The sequence below is a fragment of the Myotis myotis genome, unplaced genomic scaffold (genome assembly GCF_014108235.1).
Source record: "Myotis myotis isolate mMyoMyo1 unplaced genomic scaffold, mMyoMyo1.p scaffold_m19_p_2, whole genome shotgun sequence".
NCBI lineage: Eukaryota > Metazoa > Chordata > Mammalia > Chiroptera > Vespertilionidae > Myotis > Myotis myotis.
In genome coordinates, this window is record NW_023416324.1 from 19,268,252 (window position 1) to 19,283,610 (window position 15,359).

General features: G+C 38.9%; 1 protein-coding gene across 1 annotated transcript in view; it reads right to left on the minus strand.

Annotated features, from left to right (window-relative positions):
* PTP4A2 (protein tyrosine phosphatase 4A2) overlaps nucleotides 1-15,119 on the minus strand; it is a 32,262-nt gene extending 17,143 nt beyond the window's left edge. Inside the window, exon 1 of the mRNA XM_036351250.1 lies at nucleotides 14,982-15,119. The gene's annotated coding sequence lies outside the window, so the exon portion shown is untranslated. The remainder of the gene's footprint in view (nucleotides 1-14,981) is intronic.
* Nucleotides 15,120-15,359: the final 240 nt, after the last annotated feature.

Consider the following 15,359-nt stretch of genomic DNA (forward strand, 5'->3'; position numbering starts at 1 on the left):
TGGCCAAATTCAAATAAGCATCTAAATATTCTCTTCACCCTTTACTTTTATGGAACCTAACTTTTAAAATGTTGCATTTGGGCCCTGGCCGGTTTGGCTCAGTGGATAAAGCGTCAGCCTGCGGGCTGAAGGGTCCCAGGTTTGATTCTGGTCAAGGGCATGTACCTTGGTTGCGGGCACATCCCCAGTAGGAGGTGTGCAGGAGGCAGCTGATCAATGTTTCTCTCTCATCGATGTTTCTAACTCTCTCTCTCTCTCCCTTCCTCTCTGTAAAAAATCAATAAAATATATTTTTAAAAATAAAATGCTGCATTTAGGACATTTCCATTTTTAACAAAAAAAATAAAATAACAGAACTTCACTGAAAGATTAGAAAGGATGGTCTGTGCCAAACAATTCTTTTAAATTAAAGAAGGGAAGGAAGAAAGAGAACAAAGAAAGAAGAAGAAAGAGGGGGCTTAGAAGAACAGCAAGGAAGCAGGGGCCTACCAAGCTAAGAGAGTGCACTGCCAATAACAGTAAGTGAATAACACAAGTCAAACCTCAATTCTCAAACGTCTCCCATCTTGAACAATTCACTTCTCAACCCGACAACCCTTTATACCTGTATGATTAATCACCTGACTGTTAGGTGACAAACAAGGAAAGAATTCTAGAGCATGAGTCAGTTTACCACTGTTAACATCTCAGGAAATTGTTCTGTGAATATTTTTGTGTTTTTTTGCTTTTGTTGCTGCTTATTATTGTTATCAAATTTTAATTTTTTACTATACATTTCATTTCCTTTTTGTTAAATTTTTATTTCATGTCCTTTTTGTCTTTGAAGTGTTTATTTATAGATTAAATAGTACATTAAACATGTACTGTATATAAGGTGAAAACAGGGCATCATTTGTGGTCTGGAACAGATTAATTCAATGTACATGATTTCTAATGGGAAAAAATGCTTTGGTTTTTGAACCTTCTAGAACAAATTAAGTTCAAGAACTGAGGTTGCTAGAGTTTAAATGTCTAAGATCAATCCTCTACTGCCAATATTGACCTAGATGAGAATCAAAAACTAAAATGTATGAAATACAGTAAGCCCTTGATTTTGCTGACCTCAATTTAATGGACTTCGGAATTAACAAACAAAATTTCCAGTCCGGACGTCATATGTAAAATTAACACCTTGTTAATTTTAAAATGCTTGTAAACAAGATGTGCTTATAATTAAACTAAAGACCTGATGCACAAAATTCATGCAAGGGGCTCAGCCCTTGCAGCCCAAGCTTTGTCCGGAAGGTCGTTTGGCTATCTGGTCTAATTAGCATATTATGCTTTTATTATTATAGAAGATTAACAGGTTGTTTATTAGTTCATTATTATTTTTAACAAATTTTAACAATAGGTCATGTGTTGGAAAAAACACTGTGGTAATAATTTCAGCGACATAAATCTTACATATCTACAACTATAGTCTACATATTCAAATCCAAGGCTCACTGCTCGTAAACAATGTTCAGTGAGTGACTAGCACATGATCACACCATATCTCTCGTGGTAATTGGTTCTGTTGTTGCATGGTGTGACTTTTTGCAGCAAATATACTAAGCCAGCCGTGTGCAAAATGCTTGTGGTGACTGATAAATGTACGCATTTACTAGATCTATTTAGTATAGATTAAAATTACTGTAATACACAAAGGAAACTTTTCTGTGAAATTAAACTTTTCATACGTACCTAATTTTAATTACATAAACATGTCTACATAAGTAAAAACAGGTAAACTAATTTGTAAATTTTTTAACATAATGCATTCGGAAAACCTACTTTATTATATAACGGGTTTTCAGCTTTAAGGGACATCTGTTCACCCAAATTAGTCCATTATATCAAGGTTTTACTACAGTATTTAATACAATATCCATCATTTAATCATGGCACATTTATAAAATGGAAACTATGCAGAGGTCAAAAAGAATAAAATAGATTTATATGAACTGCTATGGAAAGATGGCTAAGAGACACTAATAAGTAAAAAGAGCAAGGTCTGTAACAGTGTATACAGAAATATTTGTGAGTATCATATATGCTTCCATATCCATGAACTACCTGGAAAATTACAAAGATAAGAGGTAACAATGGTTGCCTGGGAGCATGATTTACTTTATCATAATATATGCCTTTTGAACTGTTTTCAATCTTTTTCCATGTACATATGTTACCTTAATTTTTTTTTATTCTAGGGTGATAAAAGACTTACAATGATGTACAATCTAATTACATTGTTAACAGTGCTATAGCCATGGGATTACAAAGAGCCTCGAGAGGGCTAGTCCCTGTTCCCGGCAGGCCTATACCTCCATTAAAGTCTAGAAAGACAGTGTTCTTCTTTGTTAAAGATACTAAATTATTGAGTAAAATTCAGGTCCTGCTTTGGCAATTGTAATTCTAAGTTAAAATATAAAAATAGAGAATTCAAGGGCATAAAGGAACTTTACAAAATCAACCCCATTTAAGTGACCCTAACTTACAGAGCAGCCTTTTAAAAATCCTTTCAATCCACTTACATCAAGCTATCCACTGAGAAATCACCTCTATTTCCAAATTAAAGCAAATGATACAGTAAACCCTCTAACCCAGAGGTTCTCAACCTGTGGGTCGCGACCCCTTTGGGGGGGGGGGTCGAACGACCCTTTCATAGGGGTTGTCTAAGACCATTGGAAAACACATATATAATTACATATTGTTTTTGTGATTAATCACTATGCTTTAATTATGTTCAATTTATAACAATGAAATTGGGGGTTACCACATGAGGAACTGTATTAAACGGCCGCGGCATTAGGAAGGTTGAGAACCACTGCTCTAACTTATTGGGTTATGCCAGTAGACAACCAAATTAAAACAGCACATAAAATAAATGCACAATAAAGCATTTATTAAGAAAATAAAATCTAAAAGCAAAGGTCTGACAAACAAATAAGCTACACTTACTATGTTATTTTTCTTAACCAGAAATTCTACAGGAAGTCATGCAAATTTGAGTTAGTTTAGTTTCTACAAACAGGCAACATGAAAGTATAATACTGTATATAAGACTAAAACCTTGCAACAATTTCTTCCTAAAGCAAATTTATTTCACTTTAACAAAGACACCTGCACTTCCCTTAAAGTATGACTAATTTGTCAACAGAAAAAGAAAAAGAAAATCATTCTCTGAAGTTAGACATTTTTTCCTTGCAATTTGACTAGTTAAGAATTTATTGCCCTAGCCGGTTTGGCTCAGTGGATAGAGTATCAGCCTGACTACTGAAGGGTCCCGGATTCGATTCCAGTCAAGGGCACCAAGGGCACGTACCTCAGTTACAGGCTCCAGGCAACCAATCAATGTTTCTCTCACATCGATATTTCTGTCCTTCCCTCTCTCTAAAAATGCCCTCAGGTGAGAACTTAAAAAAGAAAAAAAAGCCGAGTCCGGTTTGGCTCGGTGGATGGAGCGTCGGCCTGCGGACTGGGGGGTCCCGTGTTCGATTCCGGTCAGGGGCATGTGCCTGGGTTGCGGGCGCGTCCCCGGTGGGAGATGTGCGGGGGGGCGGCTGATCGGTGTTTCTCTCTCATCGATGTTTCTGGCTCTCTATCTCTCTCCCTTCCTCTCTGTAAAAAGTCAATAAAATATATTTTAAAAAAAAAGATGTTGAAAACAGATAAAATAATTTTTTTAAAAAATCAACTGGTAAATGTGTAAATAAATGAAATAAATCAATGTTTCTCTTTCTCTCTCAAATCAATAATTTTTTAAAAGCCCTCAATAGAAGTTTGTTGTTTGTACATCATTAACAAAAAGAATTTATTAATTCAAATATCTATTGGACACTATACTATATGGCACATACTCAAGCAAGAGCAGTAAACAAACAAAAACTGTCAGGATGGGTCTTATATCTTTGTAGGCAGAAAAAGACAAATAAAATATGCCACTGCTATGGAAAAAAATGCAAAGCAGGGGAATCTGCAGTGCCTCCAATTCTAAATAAGGCTATCAGGCAAGGCCTCACTGAAAAAAAAATGACATTTTATCCAAGACCTGGGGTTGTGAGCCAAATAGATATTTGAGGGAGCATTCTAGGCAGAGGGATTAGCTGTTGCAAAGGTTAAGAGATGGGGCCTTGCAGTGTTCTTAGAACAGCAAGGGGGGCCAGTGTTACCAGAGCAAAGAAGGCAAGGGAGTAAATAGGGTCAGAGAAGTGAAAGAGGACCTATAGGCCAATGTTTGGCTTTTATTTGGAAAAGATGAGAAGTTTTCAAGCAAGAGTGACATTTTATGCTTAAAAGTCTCACTCTAGCCGTGGCTGGTTTGGCTCTGTGGATAGAGCGTCGGCCTGCGGACTCGGGGTGGGGGGGAGGGGGTCCCGGGTTCAGTTCCAGTCAAGGGCATGTACCTTGGTTGCGGGCACGTCCCCAGTAGGTAGTGTGCGGGAGGCAGCTGATCGATGTTTCTCTCTCATCAATGTTTCTAGCTTTCTATCCCTCTCCCTTCCTCTCTGTAAAAAATCAATAAAGTATATATTTTTTTAAAAAGTCTCACTCTAGCTGCTACGTGGAGACAGATTATATGAGTAATAAGGGTGGAAGCAGGGAGATCAGACAGGAGCCTGTGCTATAATCCAGGAAAAAGATAATGATGGTTTATGATGGCTTGGACCAAGGTAGTAGAAATACAAAACATAAAAAGGGATCAATTTCAAGATTTGTCTATAGACTGGATATGGAGTCTGAAAAAAAGAGTCACGGCTCTAAGCAACTGTAAGAACTCATAAATCCCTCTCAACATTCAGAAGCTATTCTACAATAGATTATAAAATCTTCACCAACCATCAAGGAAGAAAAGTAGGGAAATTCTTCTGTGAAGTATTACTGTATCTACTTATTTCATTTTGACCATTTGAGAGAAAAAAATATCTTAAGACTTGTAAACTAAAAAGAATTCAACTTTGCTAATTAAACACTCAATGTCTAGTTAACTGGGCTCAAGATGAAATTTTACTCATATCTCTCATATCCTACTCCCAATTCATCAGAGCCCTGTAGAAACAAGAGCTCTATTCTCTGTGCTACTTATCTTTCTTCATCCCTCTACTGTTGCATTATCAAACTAAAATTGAATACATGTGGATCCTTGAACTTAGACAATTCAAATTAATGTTAGTTCTCCTGCCCCACTGACTACAGTCATGAAAGTTGATAAAGAAAGATTTATTAAATTCTACACAAATTAGGGTCCAAAATATATGTAAACAAGCTAAAAAAAAAAAGCAAGATGCTTCTTCACTGCTAAAAAAAAAAAAAAAAGTTTCATAGTTACTCCCTTGGTTATTCCCACTGTTCTACTTCCTCATTTAAGGAGGGAACTTGAGAATCAAGCTCCAGTACAGTAATCAATAATCAGTTCTATAAAAAGCAAGTATGACCTTGATGGTGAGAAAATATCTTAACATTTCAGAACCACTCAGAGAAAAGGAAAGCAATTAACCAACAACCACACCTGCTTCTGAGAACAGTGACAGTTATTTACTGAGGTCTTGTGGGCCCTGTTCCCACTCAAATGAAAAGGGAGTGGTTTTCAAGTTTGTATGTACCCTGGTGATTAGAAGTAGTTGTCCTTTTCTAGTAACTCCTACCTCAACGAATAACTATAAGACAAAAATGGCATTAAATATTTTCATGCTACACTTGAAAATACTTTTCAATTTTGTACTCCATTGTTCTTTTAAAGATTAACAATTCTCCAGATAAATCTCTTGTCCAAATTGTTCTTTTTCATTTCATTAATAAATTTAAATGGAGGTAATAGCACTATAGCCAGTTTTCATTTTCTAAAAATATATTTGAATACCAGTAATAACATTAAAAATCTCAACAGCACAATCCTAGTATTGGGCATTAATCTTACTGTTTTCAGTGAATCTTCTAACAATTAAGTTCTTCAGATTGAATTGATTATATTCATTTCCAGACAAAGGTATCATGGTATCCTCTCCATAGACTTTAGTTATTTTAAGACTCTCAAGCTTCTTTATTATTAAGTTTAAGCACATTCTTTTCCTAAGCAACTGCGGTAAACCTCCTTTATACAATACAAATTATCTCAAACTCAGCTACATTCTCATAAAATTAAATCCTAATGTCTGTTTTCTTCTTTCCTTCCATCTTTCTGTCTTCAATCTCAAAAGGCTATGTAACTGTCTTAGAGAACAATTTAGGTCTTAATCATCTCAGTTTCCAACATCACTATACATACATTATCCTAAGAACCACTGAATCAATTCTTTAATAAAAAAATGTATTTGAGATTCTAAACTTCAATGCAAAAAATTTTTTAATGCAACTGTAATAAAGCAAATTCAAAAGGACTCCTGAATTCACCATGTCAACACCACTTTGAAATGTTTTCTGACCTATATTAGGACGGTTTGAATGACTATAACAGCTGCAAGTTCCCTGAGGTTGCAAAATAGATACTTGGTTAAAGGTTATTTGAATCACCTTTCAAAATAACCTACAGCACAGGAGCAGCATGCAAAGCAAAAACTTCCAGGCTATTGTTAGCATTATTTAAAATGTTTCAGAACTTAGCAGTTTATGGGTCAGCTTAATTCTTTCATTTCCCTATTTTGTAAAATGTATTGGTCCTGTTCAAGTATCTACCACCAAAAGAGGGGGAAGGAAGCTCTTTATGTCAGGATATGAAATAAAAAACATTACAAATAACATCTTGTCAGCACAAATTCTTTTGTTTAAGCCCCAGAAATGTGTCTGCTGTTAGGGTATTTTGGTTCAAATTTCCCCTAAAACCGGGTAAATTACACTTCACTTCCTCTCCTAAATTTACTTCTTATAAATCACATTATACTTCACAGCTATCTCGCTGTGTACTGAGTATAGTACAAGATAAATAGGCAAGAACCTAAATCATTCTATTTGGAGCTGCTAGTAGCCTTTTAAAATATACTGTCTACCCATTATTTGCCCAATAATAGCTTGATGTTTATTTTCGTAAAGCACAACATTCACAATCTTTAAAAACTATACAGTTGTTTTACCTTATATGTTAATGTAAAGCAAAAATGGTGAAATACTCTATAATGCCATGTCAAGGGGTTATTATCCTTTGCTCACTACCTTAGTTCATTTTCAACATGAATGCCCCTTCTCTTCCCACTTAAAGAATGCAAAAAAAAATTTACTGCAAAATTTAATCTTTTTGTCCTCTTCCTCCAAATACTTACTGAGATGAGAGGCAACATACCACCTCCGAATGATACTAAAATGCAGCACATCCAATCTCACAAATATTTGTGGAGTTCTATGTGCATACCATACACATCCAGAATCAAGATCCTAAAACAATCAATGTGGATGAAAAATATTTTATGATGGGCATTAAAATTTCATACTGATACTACATACTTAGAAGACACAAAGTGAGTGTGAGTAGAATGAAGTAGGATTAAGACTTCTGAGGAAAGGTAAAACTTTTACGACAAGATTGGTAGAAACAGGGAAGGGGACATAGTATAACTTAGGAAAGGACCCAAGTCTCTGGTTACATATCTCTGGTGAAGACTTGACCATGCTGAGAATTTCAGATCAGTTCAGATGCAATAAAAGCTCTTAGGAAATTAAAAGTATAATAGTAGTCAGGAAACAACTCTTTGCTCCCTGAGAGAAAACAAACACAGTTGACCCTTGAACAACAAGGAGCTAGAGGCACATACCCCCCCCACCCAACACACACACACACACACACACACACACACACACACATATACATACATACATATACACACAGTTGAAAATCTGTATATAACTTTTGGCTCCCCAAAACTTAAGTTGCCCCTCGGTATCCGAGGGGGATTGGTTCCAGCCCTCCCACCCCCACAGATATGAAAATCCTCGATGCTCAAGTCCCCCTTATAAAATGTAGATCAACGCATAGTCAGCCCTCTGCATCTGTAGACTCCCAACAATGAATCAAAAACAGTAGAGGCATTTATTTTATTATTATTATTATTATTATTATTATTATTTTAATCCTCACCTAAGGATATGCTTTTTTGATTTTTTTAGAGAGAGAGAAACATTGATGTGAGAGAAACATCAACTGGCTGCCTCCCATTATGTTCCCTGACCAGGGATCAAACCAAGAACCTAGGTATGTGCCCTGACAGGCAATCAAATCCACAACCTTTTGGTGTAGGGACAATGCTCCAACCAACTGAGCCACCATACCAGAGTGAGGCATTTATTTTTAAAAGTCCATGTGTAAGTGGATCTGGGCAGTTCAAACCCATGTTGTTCAAGAGTCAAACTGTATTGTCATATTGGTGGGCATTTCTGATCTACTGAGCAACTCCATAATTACCAACAAGTTTCACAAAGAATCTCTCAACTTATTAAATCCTGATAAATTCTTCTCCCTTGTAAACAGATGAATTTATTAACTAAACTAGAGACCCAATGCACGAAATTCATGCAAAAAGGGGCTCAGCCCTTGCAGCCCCAGCTTCATCCGGAAGGTTGTCCAGATTTTTTGTTCTGCTGTTCGGTCTAATTAGCATATTAGCTCTTTATTATATAGGATTCTACTTGTTGATGACCTCCAAATGAAGATCGCATCTCACTAGAAAAACAATTCAGCCCTAGCTGGTTTGGCTCAGTGGATAGTCAGCCTGCAGACTAAAGGGGTCCCAGGTTCAATTCCAGTCAAGGGCACATGCCTGGGCTGCAGGCTCAATCCCCAGTAGGGGTCATGCAGGATGCAGCCAATCAATGATTCTCTCTCATCATGGATGTTTCTATCTCTCTCTCCTTCTCCCTCCCTCTCTCTCTGAAATCAATGAAAATATATTTTTTAAAAAATGAAAAGAAAAACAATTCAAAGTATAGTTTATGACTTAAATTTGAAGTGCTTTGTATCCAAAAAGATCTAAATTATTTTAAGTTAAACCAATCACCAAAAGGAAACTTGTTTGTAACCACACATGTGGAAAGAAGAATAATGTCACTAGAATCTATTGTTTCTCCATCATATCCTTCCCAATTTGCTGACAAATCCTGCTGATGACTCATATCCTTCTGCAATAACCAGTCACTCTGTTCCCTCATGATATGCTTTTCACCAATAATGGAAAAGCAGAAAACACATCAATTTGTTTTGCTACTAAAAACAGTAAATATCCACATATGCATATAAATACAACTTACAAACATTGTGGTGGTACAACCTAGCGAATATTTCCTATAAAAGAGTGCAAGGAAAAAGCTATGCTTAAATCTCAACTAAGACTAAAGGATGACTAGAAGAAAGCAGACCTGATTGTAAATTTGAATTCTTGTCAAATGATACATTAGTACAGAGCCAACATTTTTTACCACTGCAGAAATAAAAATATAAAGTAATTTATCTGGTCTGCTAAAGTAAATATATCATGTGTGTATTTTATGCCAAAAGAATTAACATTTTCTGAGAAGAATGAAATTTCAACCCAAAAATACTATGAAAGGAATTAAATACACCAATTCCCTAAAGGTAAAGACTGTTCTAACGGTCAAAATATTTTTTCAAAACAGACTCAACTAGCAAAAAAAGGTTAGTCTTAAAATTCTCTACAGTTTAAAATGGCAATGACATGCAATGTAAATTTATATTCAAATAATGAAACTTAGTTTCTAGGCCACTTAAAATAGAATGGATGCTGTGTTACAGAACCTATGGGACAGAAATCCGTTCAGGCAAACAAAAACCATTTGTATTTATTATAGTCACATAACTGTTAGTATAATGCAGTGATGGCGAACCTTTTGAGCTCGGTGTGTCAGCATTTTGAAAAACCCTAACTTAACTCTGGTGCCGTGTCACATATAGAAATATAGAAATTTTTTGATATTTGCAACCATAGTAAAACAAAGATTTATATTTTTGATATTTATTTTATATATTTAAATGCCATTTAACAAAGAAAAATCAACCAAAAAAATGAGTTCGCGTGTCACCTCTGACACGCATGTCATAGATTCGCCATCACTGGTATAATGTCTCAATTCCTCATAGTCATTTTTCTGGAAAAGATTTAGTGCCAGTAAATCTATACCGACTGAACAGATAACGCAGGGAAAACCACCTAAGACATTGCAGGAGAAGAGTCATTTTCTCACCTGGGTAACTGTGGAAAGTAGACAAAGCCTACAGTGCTGTAAAGCTTCTTTAGTAGAGTGGAGGTGCTAGAGTAGTGACAGTTTCTGGTACAGCATAGACCTCTACAACTCTAAGGAACAACAGATTTACATACAATAGCCACTTGACCACTACACCAAGCAATCCAGCAAGGCTTCAAATCCCTACAGTAGCCAGGAAGTCAAAGGAGCTAGAGCAGTGGTTCTCAACCTTCCTAATGCCGCGACCTTTTAATACAGTTCTTCATGTTGTGGTGACCCCCAATTTCATTGTTACAAATTGAACATAATTAAAGCATAGTGATCAATCACAAAAACAATATGTAATTATATATGTGTTTTCCAATGGTCTTAGACGACCCCTGTGAAAGGGTCGTTCGACCCCCGAAGGGGTTGCAACCCACAGGTTGAGAACCGCTGAGCTAGAGGATGTGATTTAGTCAATAAGACAAAAGATAACTAGAAAAAGCTAAGACACCTCTACACATAAACTAGTTCTGAAGTTGAAAATAGATTTTAAAAAGGCTCTTCTAATATCCCAGATTAATAGACTCAAATCACCACTTCCCAAAGTAATTATAACTGGTGGCATCCACTGTTCATTTAACAAATCCAAGTACAAAATTATCTGAATTGTAACATCAAGGGCTCTTACTTTTAAAACTTAGAGAATCGTCAGTTTCTATGTAACCCAACCAGTGTCTTAAGAAAAACCTCAACGCAGCAACCCCAAAAGAGTAAAAAATGTATGCAAGTACCTGAAGTACCCTTAAAAAAAAATTAACCCAGTGGGTGCGCCTAGGTGTTTGAGCGTTGACCTATGAACCAGAAGGTCTCAGTTCAATTCAGGTCAGGACACATGCCTAGGTTGAGGGCTCAGTCCCCAGTAGGGGTCATGCAGGAGGTAGTCGATGATGTTAATGTTTCTCTCTCATCAATGTTTCTATCTATCTCTCTCCCTTCCTCTTTCTAAAAATCAATAAAATATGTATTTTTTTAATTTTACATTAAAAAAATTAAAATTCATGCAAAAAAAAAAAAAAGGCTGACTTCCTTAACATCTACTTAACTCCTACACAGCTCCCTATAAACTGACTAGAGTTAACTAAAAGAAAAGTTTACCAGAGATTTAAGCCCCAAGAGGAAATTTATTTTATCCTCTATCATTTATTTACTGATACTGTTTAAGTTGGATTCCAAAACCTGGGATTCAACAATTGATCTATAAATCAATTTCCTTATCTGTAAAACTGAAAGAATGCCACTTACTCACAGGATTATTATGAACTGTAAATGAGATGATTTGTGATTGAACACAAAGGAAATGATCTCAAGAAAGGAATACTGAAACCTAAACATAATGTTGGGACTTCACAAGTAGTCAAGACCTCAAGAATTCTACCACTACTCTTCTCATCATAACTAAGTCTACCATGTTAAACTATGGATCCTGATTTCAAGTTACTAAAATATTTTAAAGATCCCCAACTTCTATGAATAGTACAACTAATGGTATAGCACTGAAAGAAATCTGCCTAACTTAGGTTCCACTCTTCCAAGAGCAACAGCTAAAAATTTATCTACTGCTCCTCTGCATCTTATTTGTAATGCTTTTTTTGAGGCTTCACTGGTTACCAATCACAACTTCCAACAAAAAGAAAGTACAGTCAAATCCTGTAAAATAAATTTCTACTAAATTCCAATTTTGTGCCTCAAAATCATAGTGTTCTGTAACTACTGCAGAAATATTACCTTTGAAAGACAGTAAAATGTTAATTTTAAGAAACATAAATCTTACCTTGTACACACAAATGTCTTTTCAAGTAAAATACAGTGGGGCCTTGACTTACGAGTTTAATTCGTTCTGAGACCGAGCTCGTTAAGGAGCTCGTTAACTCAAATTACTCTGTCAACTCAATGCAAAAAACTCGTTAGTCGGGACACTTGTAAGTCAAGGCCCCATTGTATAAATAGGGGCTTTCAAGACCTTTTAAGAAAATTATGTGCATAAGCATTCAAACATTTACTCTTCCCTAATGCCATCAAAGTTCACTGATGTAAATGGTTTCTGCCTATAAGTTTGGTTCGTTCAAATTAAATATTACTTGACTGACTCATGGAGGGAGTGGTTTGACTTTTGCTATTTTGAGTCAGAATATACCAGGTCCAGCAGTTCTAAACAATTTCTCATTTGTATAGGTGTTCTAAATTCCTTGCCTTTTCCAGGTACTAAATGTAACAAACTGTTGCCTTAGTAAAAAAGTCTTAATGGTAATAATACTTTAAATCTGTATTTCAATGTATAATTAACAAAGTGCTTTCATATATATTTTCTCACTTGCTGTTCACAATCTCGAGGAGGAAAATACCCAACACGGCTGAACGAAGACTTTAACAAAGAAGTGACTACTACTAGCTGACTCGTAGCCCCCCAAAATAAAAAACATAAAAGGCTGCTGAGTTTCTTTAATCAGACTTTCCTCTCCCAGACATATTCCAGGTGCCTCATAAAAACTCTGTCTCAAAGCACACATCCTGGGGCCCCAGGAGAGTTTCAAGGCATAATCTCCACCCACATAAAACCCTTGCTTAGGTCCTGAAGAGCCTCCAAGTCAGCATCTCCTAAATGATCCCCTTGCCTCCAGCCATTTACTCTTTTGCTGTAACTTCAACATCTCTAACCTGTACAAGCTGACAGGTCACTGTGTGGTAAAACACCCCAAAGTGAGACAACCTAATGTGAAGAGAGTAATTATGTTTTGGAAAAATCAAGCACTTTGGAGTCAGAAAGACCAGAATTTTTAATCCAATTCCTATTATCTTTTGACCTAGAACAAGTTATTTCTTTGAGTCTCTTCATCACTTTAAGTCAATGAGGGCTCATCACTGTATCCCTAGTGCCTGGCAAATAGAAGCCACTCAATATGTGCCAAATAAATATAAATGAAGACACTTACCACCTTTTAATAGCTGTGAGAATTAAATGAGAGTATAGAAAGCACCTGGTGCATAGTAGGCACTTAATACTAATTAATCCAGGTCCCCAATGAATAATAACAATATTATTTATTATCTTCAAAAACAGAGGGCATGCCAGTGATTAAGAAAAATGCTCTAAGAAAATTATAATTTGGCACATCACTGCTTTTGCCTATGATTCTATTATGTCTACCTAACTCTGGTTATCATATTGAAAAACTCCCAACTTCTAATAAAAGTCTCATCATTAAGGTGTAAAATCCATATAACGCACTCTTTATCAAGAACCCCTACCTTCTACAATACAAGAATCTGAGAAAAGTCCATGATAGTGATTAGTTCATTCACAATCCAATAAGAAACAACTTTTAAAATGTCAGAATTCTGGCAAACAACTTCTCACCATCTTCACCAACACAATGGTATACTGACAAGTGATTCTGAAACCTTAATAAAGTACCCTTTCATAGCCTTAATTTCTTTTTGCACATGTAACGAAGCATAACTTCACCCACTTCCTATCTGAAACTACTGTAATACAGAGTATGGCAGCAAACAACTACCATATCCGAGTCCAGCAGTGGTTGTCGTTTGCTGACTCCAGACAGACAAGCAGCATTTGCTCAACGCCTACAGTGACGCTAGAACTGCTAGACACTTTATATGTCCCTTCACAAATTCCAGAAAATAAAAAACTAGCCTATGGTTCTTCGCCATCATCATTACATCATAGCAGCAGCAGCATTATTTCCTAAGAGCTCTTCTCCAGATGATTAGGAAAGAGCCACCATCTAAAAATATGACTTTCAATTTTTAAAAATAAAATACCTTTCGCCTCCCCTGAAAAGCTAACGATACTTTACAAAAGAGTCTATGCAGCTGAACACTCTAAAGGCAAAAGCCTAGGATCCTGGGCAATAAGACAAGTTTTAGGTAGCTCTCACATCCCCGGACTAAAATGGGGTGACAACCACATCCTTGACAAGTTGAGAAATTTATGTAGATGGCCTGAAAGGGGGGGGGGGGGTGCAGATAGAAGGGGTTTGGAAAAGCACATTCTTTTAAAAACCCCAGAACTAGGAAATGACAGCGCCACTGGAATATACTCCTCTGCCCTTCTCCTCACACTTGGACCCCAGAACCCAGGGACCAGCCGCTCCCGGGAAGAGCCCCCTCGCTCAGGACGCCGGGACCCGCTGCCGCCATGCAGCTCCCCAGGAGAGCCTCCAGGACGCCGGCCCACACTCCGGACAGACGCGGGGACACCCTGCCACCGCCCTCCCCGGCCACTCGCCGTCGCCCCGCACTCACTCCTTCCCACACGCGGCCCCACAGGCCTCTCCCCCTGCACCGTATCCTCCCCACACCGTCCACAGACACGGCCCCCCGCACACTCTCCGGCGCACGCACCCGCACTCCCGCACGCTCCCCTCCACGCTGCCCCCAACTACCTCCACCCACGCCTTCACACCCCCGGACTCCCTTCCCTCGCCCCGCACGCACACGCGGCCCGCTCCCCAACTCACTCCTCACCCCTTCGCGCACGCACATTCTCCCCCGCCCACACCCACCACATTCTTACACACACACGGTTCCCCCGCCTTCCTCACCCACCCTCCTTCTCCACGCTGCCCGGCCGCGCCGCGCTCCCCCTCCCGGCTCCGGCCGGCCCTCCTTCCGGGGACGTGTCTCGGGCCTGCGCTAATGGCTGCGGCGCCTCCCACCCTCCCTTCCCCGAGGCCCCGGGGGCCGGCGCGGGGGCCGCCCGGGAGCAGCGCACTCACGCTGGCGAGCTGGGGCCTGGGCATTGACGTCCGGCGGAGGCGGGAGCGAGGAGGCGCCTCTCTCCTCAGTCACCTCGGCGGCGGCGGCGGCGGCGGTAGCGGTGGCGGCGGCGGCGACGACTCCCCCCCAGCCTCGGCGCGCGACACCCGGCCCGGCCCGGCGGCGGCGGCGCGTGTCCACGAGTCCGTCTTGCTGCTGCTGCTGCGGCCGCCGCGGCGTCTCCTGCTGCCCCCGCTGCCCCCGCTGCCGCCGCTGCCCTGTGGCGTCGCCTAGTGCCGTGCCCGGCCGCCGCTGCCACTCCAGCCGCTACCGGACGGACGACGGTTACAGCCCCACGATCGCGCCTCCGCCACCACCGCTGCGCGCGCAGCCGGAAC